Source organism: Phocoena phocoena, chromosome 15 (genome assembly GCF_963924675.1).
Source record: "Phocoena phocoena chromosome 15, mPhoPho1.1, whole genome shotgun sequence".
NCBI lineage: Eukaryota > Metazoa > Chordata > Mammalia > Artiodactyla > Phocoenidae > Phocoena > Phocoena phocoena.
The window spans coordinates 58,241,477-58,252,820 of record NC_089233.1 but is presented as its reverse complement, the minus strand read 5'-3'; positions in this window follow the sequence as shown (position 1 = coordinate 58,252,820).

Sequence of the window (11,344 nt, the reverse complement as noted above, 5' to 3'; positions counted from 1 at the left end):
GCCAACGGTCCTCCCCAGCGCGGCCCGGGCGGGGTCCCGTCCGCCTGCCCCGCGCCCTCACCCGCGCTCCTGTTCAGTAAGGGCGGGCTACTCCCGGGAGCCCGCGGCGACTTAGAACGCGTAGACTGGGCTTCTTCGGGCCCGCGCGCTGAGCGTTAGGGGCTGAGCGGGGCTGCGAAGTTTCTGGGAAGAAGGTCGGTGAGCTCGGAGACCCTCCGAGTTGAGGCAGTGAGGCGGGTCTGGGTAGGGCCTCCCTGCAGTCGGCTTTAAGCTTTTGGCCGGGCCCCCTCACCCCCTCCTCTCGGCAGGGGGCCTCTGCTGGGCCCAGCCCTCCTGGGCCCCGCCCCCTCCATTCATCCCGGCTGCTCGAGCGGTAAATCCTCCTACTCCTCCTCCAGGAAGCGCGCCCCGACTAACTACACGGGCCGGCGCGCGTTCTCTGGGCTACGCCCTGCCCCGCGGAGCCCGCTGCCCTCCCGGCTCGGCGGCGTCGGGTTTACTGGCAGCGCGCCTCGCGGTTTCTCTCCCGGCCTCGTTGCGCCCTCGGCCTTCTCTTGGGTCAAGGTCTTGGCTTGCGGCTTTTTTCCTTCTCAAGATGGCCCTGCCGCCCGGTTTTCCTTCCCGGACACGAGGGAGCCCGGCCCGGGGACGCGCCTTCTCCGGCGCCTGGTCCTATGCAAGCAGAGTATGTGTTCGGGGGGAGGGGTGCAGGGTGGGGCGCGAGCTCTCTTGTGTAGGGAGGCGGTGGTGCGCGCGGCCAGGCAAATCCAGCCCATGCGGTGAACCCCTGGTCTGACCCTTGGTGGCTTCTCAGCAAATGAGCACACAGCCCTCAGGCCCCGGATTGACCCAGGAACTCTCCCCATAACAAGGTGTTAACTCCCCATCCCCTCCACACTGGCCACCAGCCTGAGGAATAGCAGCAATCCCCCCATCTGACCTCCTACTGGAAAGGAGTTCTCCGCCTCTGTCCCCCAGGCATGGAAGAGGGCAGGTGAAGCAAGCCCAGGGTGAGCCCTGCGGCCCCCAAGGGTTCCTGGTGCGTTGGGGCAGCCTCATGCATAGATCGGGTGAGGCTGACCTGGTTTTGCCTCCCAGCGAGATAAGAGAGCATTAGGAGCAAAGCTTCATGGGGTGCCCTCCTTGGCAGATGAAGGCCTGGGGGTCAGGATGGCCCAGAGCAACCTGCTCCCTGCTACTGCAGAAGATGCTGCAGAGGAGACCTGCGGGACTCTGACCACGACTGACTCGGGGCTGGCCACATGCTTCTCTGGTTGTGGTGAGCAGAGCTTGGTTGGAGACATGGGGTCACCTCCATTCATGGGTATCCCCTCAACTCAGCCTAGGGACCGTCTCTAGGTCACCATTTAGGTAGACCCGCAGCCCATGGCACAGACTCCCCCAGACAGCGGGGTGGGGGATGGAGATTTGAAGAGGAGCTGAAGATAGGCAGGCTGATTGCCCAGGAAGCAAAGTTCCATGTGGGAGGTGCAGGGGCTGGACCCCTGAAAAGACACCCATTTTGCCCTCAGCCCCTCTCATCTCAGAATGCCTAGGCTTCTACATCTGCCTCCCCATGTCATCAGCAGCTCCCAAACACCTGGACATTCCAAACCAACTGTTCCTAGAAGCCACCCTGTAATGGAGGGGACACCTCTCATCCCCTTACTGCAGCCTCCTCCTTCATCTGAGGCCCTTACGACTGAGCTCACTGAGGAAACAGGAGCCCACAGTCAAGATCTCCCGCAGTGGTCTGTGGACCTGACTCTCACAGAAACTGACACCAACCCCTTCTGACCCCTTCCCCACTATAGCCTCCTGCACTCTGCCCCTGTGGTTTCTATTCCCCTGATTGTCCTGGAGAGAGCCCCTGACCCCCACACCCCTGCTGCAAAGTGAGAAGCTGTTTCCTTTAGTTCTCCCACCCACCACCTGCCCTCTGTGGACTAGAGGCTGAGGGCAAATACAGGTGCTCCAGGTCTCCCTCCCCCCACACTCCCCATCTTCCCCCTCACCCTCCATGCCCCAGTGGGTCATTACACAGGGGTTTAGGGACCTGGACATAAACACACACATTCCCTCTCATTCCCATCCTTGAAGTCTCAGACTTTACTGGGCTGTGGACACAACCTTGAATTCTGGGTTCCACAAGGCGCTTAATGGCTTTCCGAAGTACTGAGTTTCAACTGAGTTTTCTCCTTTAGCCACTATGCCTATAGATTTTAGAACCTGGAGAAGTAACTCTATAGTATCTCATTAAAAAACAAAACCCAAAATACTCCCTTGAACTCCCCCCTCCAGGTACCACCCATTTCCTCAGTTGCACTTCAGAGCAAATTTCTCCAAAGAGTTGTCTCTAGTTCTCTGTATCCATGCCCCTCCAACCTCTCTTCCACCGATGCATACCTATCTTTTGTCCCCACCACTCCACTGAAACTGCTCTCAAGATCATCCTGCCTCAGCTTTCTGCCAGCCCCTCCCCCACCCCCTAGCAGCACCCACCACCACCAATCCCTCCTTTTTAAAAAAAATATTTATTTGTTTTGGCTGCACCAGGTCTTTGTTGCAGCATGCATGAGGGATCTAGCCCCCTGACCAGGGAACAAACCCGGGCCCCCTGCGTTAGGGGAGCAGAGTCTTACCCACTGGACCACCTGGGAAGTACCCCTCCTTTTTTCTTGCAACATTTCCTTCTCTCTCTCTCACCTCCTCGGACCTAGGAGTGTTGGCCTGCCCTGGATCTTTCCCTAGATCCATGGCTCTCTACCAGCCACAGCTGGCCACCAGGTTTCATGACACCTGTCACTGAGCTCCTGATTTCAATATGACATAGCCTACTTACACCCTCCCCCCTACCTGGATGGCTAATAGGGAATTCAGATGATAGTCAGGCAAAATAGAGCTCCCGAGTCCACTATCCACCACCATCCACCTGGCTGCTCTGGACCTGGGAGTCCCCCCGACTCATTCACATCTGATCCATGAGTAAATTTTGCTGGGTTTACCTTCAAAATAGAGCTCACTTCTGCCCACTTACATCCCCAGCCTGGTCCATCATCTGGCCCTCTGACTTGCCCCCACCCATCATCCATTCTCCACCTCCAATGGCTTCTCATGGCATTTAGGAAAAAAATAAAAGCAAACTCCCTGCTGTGGCCTAGGGGAGTAGGGGTGTGGGGTAGGGGATGCTGTACAACCTGGCACCTGCCTAAATAGGGAAATCCCAATTCATCCCAGACCTCCTGCTCCCAGGGGAGCACTGTTCCAGCCATGTGGCTGCCAACAGTTCCTACAACACAACCGGCCCCCACCTGCCTCCAGGCCTGGAGAGTCTGAGTACTGGAAGGTGTGTCCACAGCTCTTATTGTGGTTCAGTTCATCCTTCAGCTCTCAGAGAGGCCTTCCCTGGTCACACCATCTAAAGTAGTTCCTGTTTTCTTCCATCACAGATCCCCATGTCCCCTAACTCTGCAGCACAGCCTTCTTTACTGCCTGGGCTGTCTCCCAGGCTAGACTGGGATCTCCCTGAGAGCAAGGCTATGGTGTCTTTCACCAGCGCAGCACTGGTGTAGTAGGTGCTCATGACATATTGAACACATGACCAACACCTCCATGTACAGTTCCTGGAGGCTTTCAAGCCATGAAGCCGCCCAGATGACCTCTTCAGCTGCCATCCTCCACTCCCACTCAGGTTTTCCAGCCAGATACTCCTGACTCCCTCTGCCTACTTCCTGTCACCTGGACTCTTCAGATGTCCAAGTCCCTGTATTTCTACTTCCAATCTGCCCTCTCCTACTGCCCTCACCTTCCTTGGACCCTTGGCAAGCATGGCTTTCCACACCTTGCAGCCTTAGGCTTTCCCTGGAGTCACAAGCTTCTTGGGGCTCCTTGCTGCCCAGGGCAGGCAGCCTTGACCAGCATTCCCAGCCCCTTAACAGCCCTTCTCCAGCTGCGGCTGTACTGCCCCCTTGCTGTTCCTGGGAGGAGAGATGATGTTCCCACACTATCCCTCCAGTGGTGCTGGAGGGGGCTGAGGGAGGGAACAGGGCCTCCACTGGCCTCCCCTCTTTCCTGGGGGACACCTCCAGGACCCCTGGGTAGGTGAGAGGAAGACCTTTTGGTGCTCAAATATCACAGCATGAAGCCTTCTCCCAGTTGCCATCTACCTCTACTGAGGGGAAGATCCAGGTTCCTATAAGGGCAGCCAGGAAGGCAAGGAGCCCTATGGAGGGCCAGAAGGACCTGCTCCGCTCAGGACAATATCCCTCTGTGCCCCCCATACTCAGAGTCAGAATCTAGTGCTAGACAGCAGGATATTGAGCAGGAAGGTTCCAGAGCTGCCCCACTGCCCTCATTCCTTCTGACCTGGGTTCCAGTTCCACAGCCCAGCTTCTCAGCCAAGAAACCCCTGGCAGACAGACACCACTAAACACTGACCTACTTTCACTCATCCTGCTCCAGGGTATCCCTATGAAGGGCCAGGAATCTGCATTCCCAGTAGAGCTGGCCCCCAAACTTCCCCACCCTCATCTACTCCCAGGCCCCACTTCATTTGAACCCCATCACCAGCCACCTGAGTCCTTCCAAGTGGTGAGTCCAGGTGGCCTATCACCCTGCTGGTCATCACTGCCCTCCTTAGCCTTTATGTGTACCCCACATCCTCCTTATCCATGGCTCTCATTCTCACTGATCCCCCGTGTCAAGGAGCTGCCCAAGGTTCTGCTTCGAGCTCACTATTTAGGGCTGACACTGCCTGCCGCCCCACTTCAGCTGTCTTTCAAATGACCTCCAGCTCCTCCCAGCTCCTGCCAGGAAGCTGGATGCACAGAAAGGAAAAGTTAGTGGGGAAGGCATATAGGGCAACACCCTTGGGCAAATGTTCAGCCTCTTTGCATCTCTGATCCTTTTTATCTATAAAACAAAGAGGTTGAAATCGAGTGCTTTTTTCTTTTTTAATTTTTATTGGAGTATAGTTGACTTACAATGTTGTGTTAGTTTCTGCTGTGTAGCAAAGTGAATTGGTTTTACATATATATATATATACCCACTCTTTTAAAAATTCTATTCCCATATAGGTCATTACAGGGTATTGAGTAGAGTTCTCTGTGTTATACAGTAGGTTCCTATTAGTTATCTAGAAATAGTTTTTTTAGTTAAAAAGTTCCATGAATTTTTGGTTATCAAACCATCTTTCCTCCTCCTGTTGTCCTTATTTTGCTATTATTTGTACATTCACCCAGGCATGAAATTTCAGAGTAAAGATGTAAAGTTTCTTAAAATTTTGAAGCTATGAAGGAAAAAAATTAAACCTGTTTATTGGTATGGAAAAACAGTAGTAATGGTAGGATAAAATGGAAATATAGTCACACTTCATTTGGTTAGCTTTTTTTTTTTTTTACAGATTTATAATCATTTATTAGTTTGACATAAAATTTGTCGACCCTGATGCAAGTTTTTTAACCAAATTATTTTGGCTAGTCAATTTAGCAATGCTGAGGCCTGGGCGAAACAGGAATAATTTGTGGATAAACAAATTTATTTTTCTTCAAATTTCTGGAGAATGAAACAAAAGAATTTTGGAATTGTTTCAAAATGTTGGGGTTTTTTCCACTTTGGCTTTTTCCACTTCTACCTTGAGGTCATTCATCCCTTTGGCTCTTGTTTAATTAGTCATTTCGTCTTGTCAATTGCTCCTTCAAAATCACTCTCTAGTTAGTCCAGTTCTCACCCCCACCAATGTGGAGTAGCATTACAGTCTACATGATCTTTTTTTTCTTTTGGTTGGGTCATTTCCCTGACCAGGGATTGAACCCGGGCCACAGCAGTGGAAGTGCAGAATCCTAACCACTAGACCACCAGGGAATTCCTGATCCTTCTTTTATTTAGGAAAAAAAAAGTATCAAACAGGTTCCCATGGAACACTGGTGTCCCTGGGTATACAGAGGCAGTAGGGAGCCTTTCTCCATCTTCAGGGGGGCAATTATCTTAGAGAATAGAACATTTTCAAGTTAAAATTTTTCTTCCCTTGTTTAAAAGTCACTACTACCATCACCACCACCACAACAGAACAACTATGCTTGCTATCACTTGTACTAGAAAAGACTAGCAGAAAGCAAAAAAAATTAAATCAGATAGGTATCTGACTTTAACAGAAAAGCTCAGAAATGGCCTTCAGGTGGATGTGCAATGCTGATCCAGGGGAGCAAACCCTTCTTTGGGGAACTCAGCTCCCAAATGATGTTGAAGTGCCCTCATAAATGTGCAGTGACCCCTGGCCAGGCCAATCAGAATACTCCTGACCATTGTGACTGATTCAGGGATGAGAATGTGACCCCAGATTTTGGGCCTGCCTTTGGAGAGAGAGGTCGGGTCTTGCCTTTGGGTTGTTGGGGCTGTTGGGTGGCACAGAGGAAGCTTACTGCCAGGGGAGAGTGAAGCCATTAAGGACAGAGAGGGGGCTCTGATGACATCTGAGACCAGCTGAACTTGAAGCTGGTACTACCCTGGACTCCTCTTAGAGCAAACGAAGCCATTCCCTTTCCGTCATGAGCTGGCAGTAGGACTGTGGTCAGATTTTCTTTGGGCATGACTGTTCCCTAGAATATATGATAGAAATTAATACATCAGCATTTCTCTGTGCTCCTCAGAGAGGCTTGTGATTTTCAGCAGCTCCACCTTCTGCTTCAAATCACTTTCCACATGTCTATCCCACCAGGATTCCTTGATTCTGGGACTCTGGCTTGGTCAAGCATACCCTCAGGGTTCAGTTCAGTAGTCCCTGGCCCCTACTGTGGGCCACTGGTGGGGAGGACTCCTTTCCCCATCCCTGGACTTCTTGGCCTCCAAGTCCTCCTGGCCCTCAAAGATCATCCAGTCCTGGAGCTCTTTGCCATTTACTGTCCCCCCTTCTCTCTGACAATTATTTGTGGGTAATCCCCAAACCCTGGCGGTTTCTGGGAAGTGCAAGCACAGGAGCTCCTTCAAGGTTCAAGCCCTGTAGGATGGCGCGTGTGGTGGTGTGTCGGGGGGTGGTGTGTCGGGGGCCGTAGCGGGGAGGGAGGGGTCGTGTTGGGAGGCCCTGGGTAAGCCGGTGCTGAGGAGGGTGTATAGTACTGAGGCCAAGACCCCTCCCCCAATTCTCTCGGCTCCTCGCACAGTTTTGCGATCACATAGAGCCTCCAAACCCAAGACCACCTTCCCAACCATTTGAGGGAGGCTGCCTGTGGAGTCTGCACCCTCCCCCTCGGGCCAGCTCCCAGATCTTCCCAGTGGGTCACTTCCTTCGTCCGGAGGCCCCTGCATTGAGGGTGGGATAGGAAGCAGGGTCTCTGTGGATGCAGGTGGTGCCCCTCCTTAGTCGGCCCTTTTTCCAAAACGACAGAAGCCCCTGCACGGGGTGGGTCCTTGAGAGCTCCGGGGGTTCCGGCCGACCTCTCCCTTAGACCGTGCAGTTCCAAGGCCCGCCTGACCTAGGGAGCGCCAGGAGAGGTGCTCGGATCTAACCCGGCAAGGGCAGTGACTCTGCCACCCGAGCCAACTACTGTCCCTTCACGCCTTGCTCATCTCCCAACTGTAAAGTGGGACGAGTGGCCACCTGACGGAGCTTTGGCCGGGATTAAACCAAGCTACCAGCCTGTGAAGCAGTGGTTCCTAAGGCAGACTGGCACAGGCGGGGTGCCCCGCAGGCCAAGCGCCAGGACTGCGGATGCGGCTTCTCTGGGTGAGGGTGGGACAGCTTATCTCTGGGGCTCCGCAAGACCCCTGCGCCCACAGCCAGCTTCCTCGAGCCCCTCCTTGGGATCTGGGACTCCCAGAGAGTGCCCACCACAAGCCACGGTGTTCTCCTCATATGAACTGTATTCTCCATGGCCGCTCAGGGGTCTGGGGAGGGGAGTGGAACTCCCAAGGATTCCTCCTGAGGCAGCCCCAGCAAAGAGGCGTCCCGGGGAAACACTGCGGGGACGTCCCCAGTCCCAGGGGGAAGGCCACCTCCTGAACCCCCAGGGACACTTTGGGAATACAACAGGCAACTACTGGAGGCCCTGCTTGTTCAGTGATAAGTTTATTGGTCCTCAGTATTACATCTCAGTTAACAAGATAAATTCACATACACAACTGCAGGTAAAAAACATGAAAATAATATAAAAATAAATTGAAGGCTACTTTTATATATTTACTGAATTAAGTAGTGTAATAAATACTATAATAAGCAAAAAGCTTCAATCACACAATTGTTTCACTGAAGTTACAGCAGTGTTTGTAAATATGAGTTTTAAAATTTAAGTTATGAATATTAAAGCACTGAAAAACTAGTATAAAAGTGAATTTTGGCACGTAAGTGAGCTCTTCTGTCATTACTATTTGACAACCTGGAACAGTGAGGAAGCTATTTCTCACCTACTTTTTGAGGTACAACTATCCATCTAGGTCAGCAACATGGCTGGAATACTTAATAGCTTACAATCTTTGAGTTAACTTTTCCCTTTTGACAAGCCCAAAGAGCAAATCCAGAGCTTATTACTGTGCAAAAAATTTCTGAAATCCTAATAGAATTTAGGAGGGTACTTTTTTTTTGAGACCCACAGGGCCTGGTGTCCAGGCCTCAGGTCACAGCCCCCAGGACTCTGTGGGGCCAACTCCACTCCTTGTCAGCGGCCCCTTCCTAGGGTGATCCCTTTTCTCCAATTTCTGCCTCCTTCCAATCAAAAACAGAAAAATCCCACATCAAAATGTAAAATAACCTATAACTTCAGCGACTTCAACACTATCACACTCACTCGGGGTGATATAAAACTGAAGCTGCTAATAGAAGAGTGGGCAAAAAGCATGTAAGACCCTGGAGGACTTCTGCCTATCCCTAGGAACCTGATGTCTTTGGCTGGATCTCTGGTATCCACTTCTAAGGTCAAAATTTCAAACACAGTGTCATGGCCCTTCCTCTAGAGACAGTCTAAGACCCCACACCTCCACCTGGAGTGTCCAGAGGAATCAAGTGGATATTAATCTTCACATCCAAGACCCAGAGGCCCCAAAGGTTACAGAAGGGGCAGTGTGAGGAGGAAGCATCCTCCCGGCCTCAGTCCTCAAAGAGCTCACACAGCGCACCGCTAGTGTGCCTCTTCACCAGGGGCACTGCAAGTACGCCCCAAGGAATGCCCTTTCGCCAGTGTGCCCTTCACACTCCCAAGCAGGCTGAGGAGTGTCTATGGAAGCCTCAGCCAGTTTTGCCTTTTTGGCTTTGAAACTTAACATTTTGACTTTTTTCAATCACAGTTTCATATTCAAGTTGAGGTAATCACAGTTTCCCCTCTAACAGGAGAGGAATTGGGACAGTGGGGCAAGTTGGTGAGAGAGCATTTCTATGGACAATGGTCAGAAACCAAGACCATCAGGAGGTATAGCCCCATGCAGTGTTTAAGACCCACTTTTATGGGCGGGCTCCGACCCCTCTTTAAAAACTCTTTTGTGCAGCAGCCAGGAAATGGCTCAAGCTCCTAGAAAGAGAGCTTTCATTTAAATGTTCACAGCAACCCACCTGGAGGAGATGGCCTGTCATCTCCCCCCCGCCCCACCCCCCACCCCCTCCCACCCCTGGCTCCCTTTTCTAAGGCTGCTTGAGTTTTTAAAAAGAGCTCGGTAGAGCTAAAGGAAGCTACAGTAACTCATTATTATTTCATCAATTGCACTTAACATCTGTTACTGATTCTGAAGCAGAGGCAGGCCCGTTGTGGACCCCAGCCTCTGGCCAGCTAGAAGTGAGGGGCTCCCAGATGGGGCTCCACACCTGGGCCCTTGTCACCAGCAGCTTTGGGAGCTGAGACTGGAGCACATGGGCCTTTTCAGAAGCCTTTCTTCAAGCAAGAGTTCTTATTAAATGGTATTTGGAGTATTGTTCATTTGGCTTCAAATGAAAAATTTTTTTCTAATATAAGTACATGTTACTAACAAGCCCTTAACAACTGCTTTACTACTTGTATGCAGGACTCTGTGTGACAGACTACATGTGCTCCATCGGTTTTCTGTCTCTCCTCTGTGCCAGAATCCTTTCTCAAAAACCCCTCTACATTACTAGAAACTTTGCTGGTTTTGCCTATGTGCTCCTTCCTAAGGCATGCAAAAAAATACGTGAAATTCAGAAAGCATTTACAATCTAGGCAGCTGAGGCGCTGAAGTCCTAACAGACATCACCTAAGTATCTGTGCCTGCGACCTTCCTCTTCCCCACACTAATTCTGGAGGTCAGGCATGGGATACACTTGAAATTCCCCTCTGCTTTTTAGTCCAGCTGAAAACAAAGCTACTAGAAGGAATTCTAACTTGGATATTGGAATTCTCCGAAATTCCTGGTCCCCTAGAGCCAAACAAATACAAGACTAGCAACGATGCTCGGAGACATGAGATTCCTGAAGGTTGGGCTGAAAACCAGGCCTTCCCTGGCAAGACTGAGGGGAGGTATGGGTGCTGAGACTGAACCCCCTTCAAGTGAAGATGCCCCATAAGTGACCAGAACCCTGGGCATAAGACTACGCAGTTGCAGGACACTGCCCTTAACAGTGAGGCAAAGCGTCACCAGGGAGGCCTGAGCAGCAGTTTCTCTCGTCCCCAAATGAGGTAAACCAGAGTGATGACATGAGGAGGCTCAAAACCAGTCCCAAGGGGGGCTGCTTGTGTCAATTCAAAAGCCACATACTTCTGGAAAGCAACAAGTCTTTCCCCTCTGTTTAGTCCGTAAGGGACATTCCCTCATTTTAGAATAAGCTGCTGATCTCCGCCCAAGCTGTTGGCTCTGTGGGTTGGGATTGGCCAGGGCTTGTGCTGTTCCCTCTAGGACTGGGCACAGGGTCAGCAGGGCCCAAGCCTTCAGTGGAAGGGGCCTAAACAGGGAGGCAGGCACTCCACTGGGGTGAAAGGCTCTCCTGGGGTAGTGTCTGAGGCCCAAGGCCGGTGGTGGCCTGGGCCCCCAGGCATGGCCACAGTTTGGCAGCCAGGATTCTTTATGTCCCAGCAGCCACTCTGTGCAATCCAAATGCTCCTCCCACCCTCACACACTGCTGCAACAGCCCAAAGAAAATACTGTTATCAGAGACCCAGAGGTCCTGGACTGCCGGCTACACACAAAGGGCAGCCCCTGTCTGCTCATCCTCCATAAGGACCCCCCCACCCCTGCTAAATCAGTGGTGCAGGTGATGCTCTTCAGCGCTGTATAGAGAATAAAGACAACATGCACTCAAGCCAGCACACAAAGGCCAAGGAGAACAAAGACAGCCCCTCTAGGGAGGGGCCTCTGGAAAAGCTGAGGTTAAGACACCCCGTTTTAAAACGTCCATCTCCAGGGTCTTCTTCCT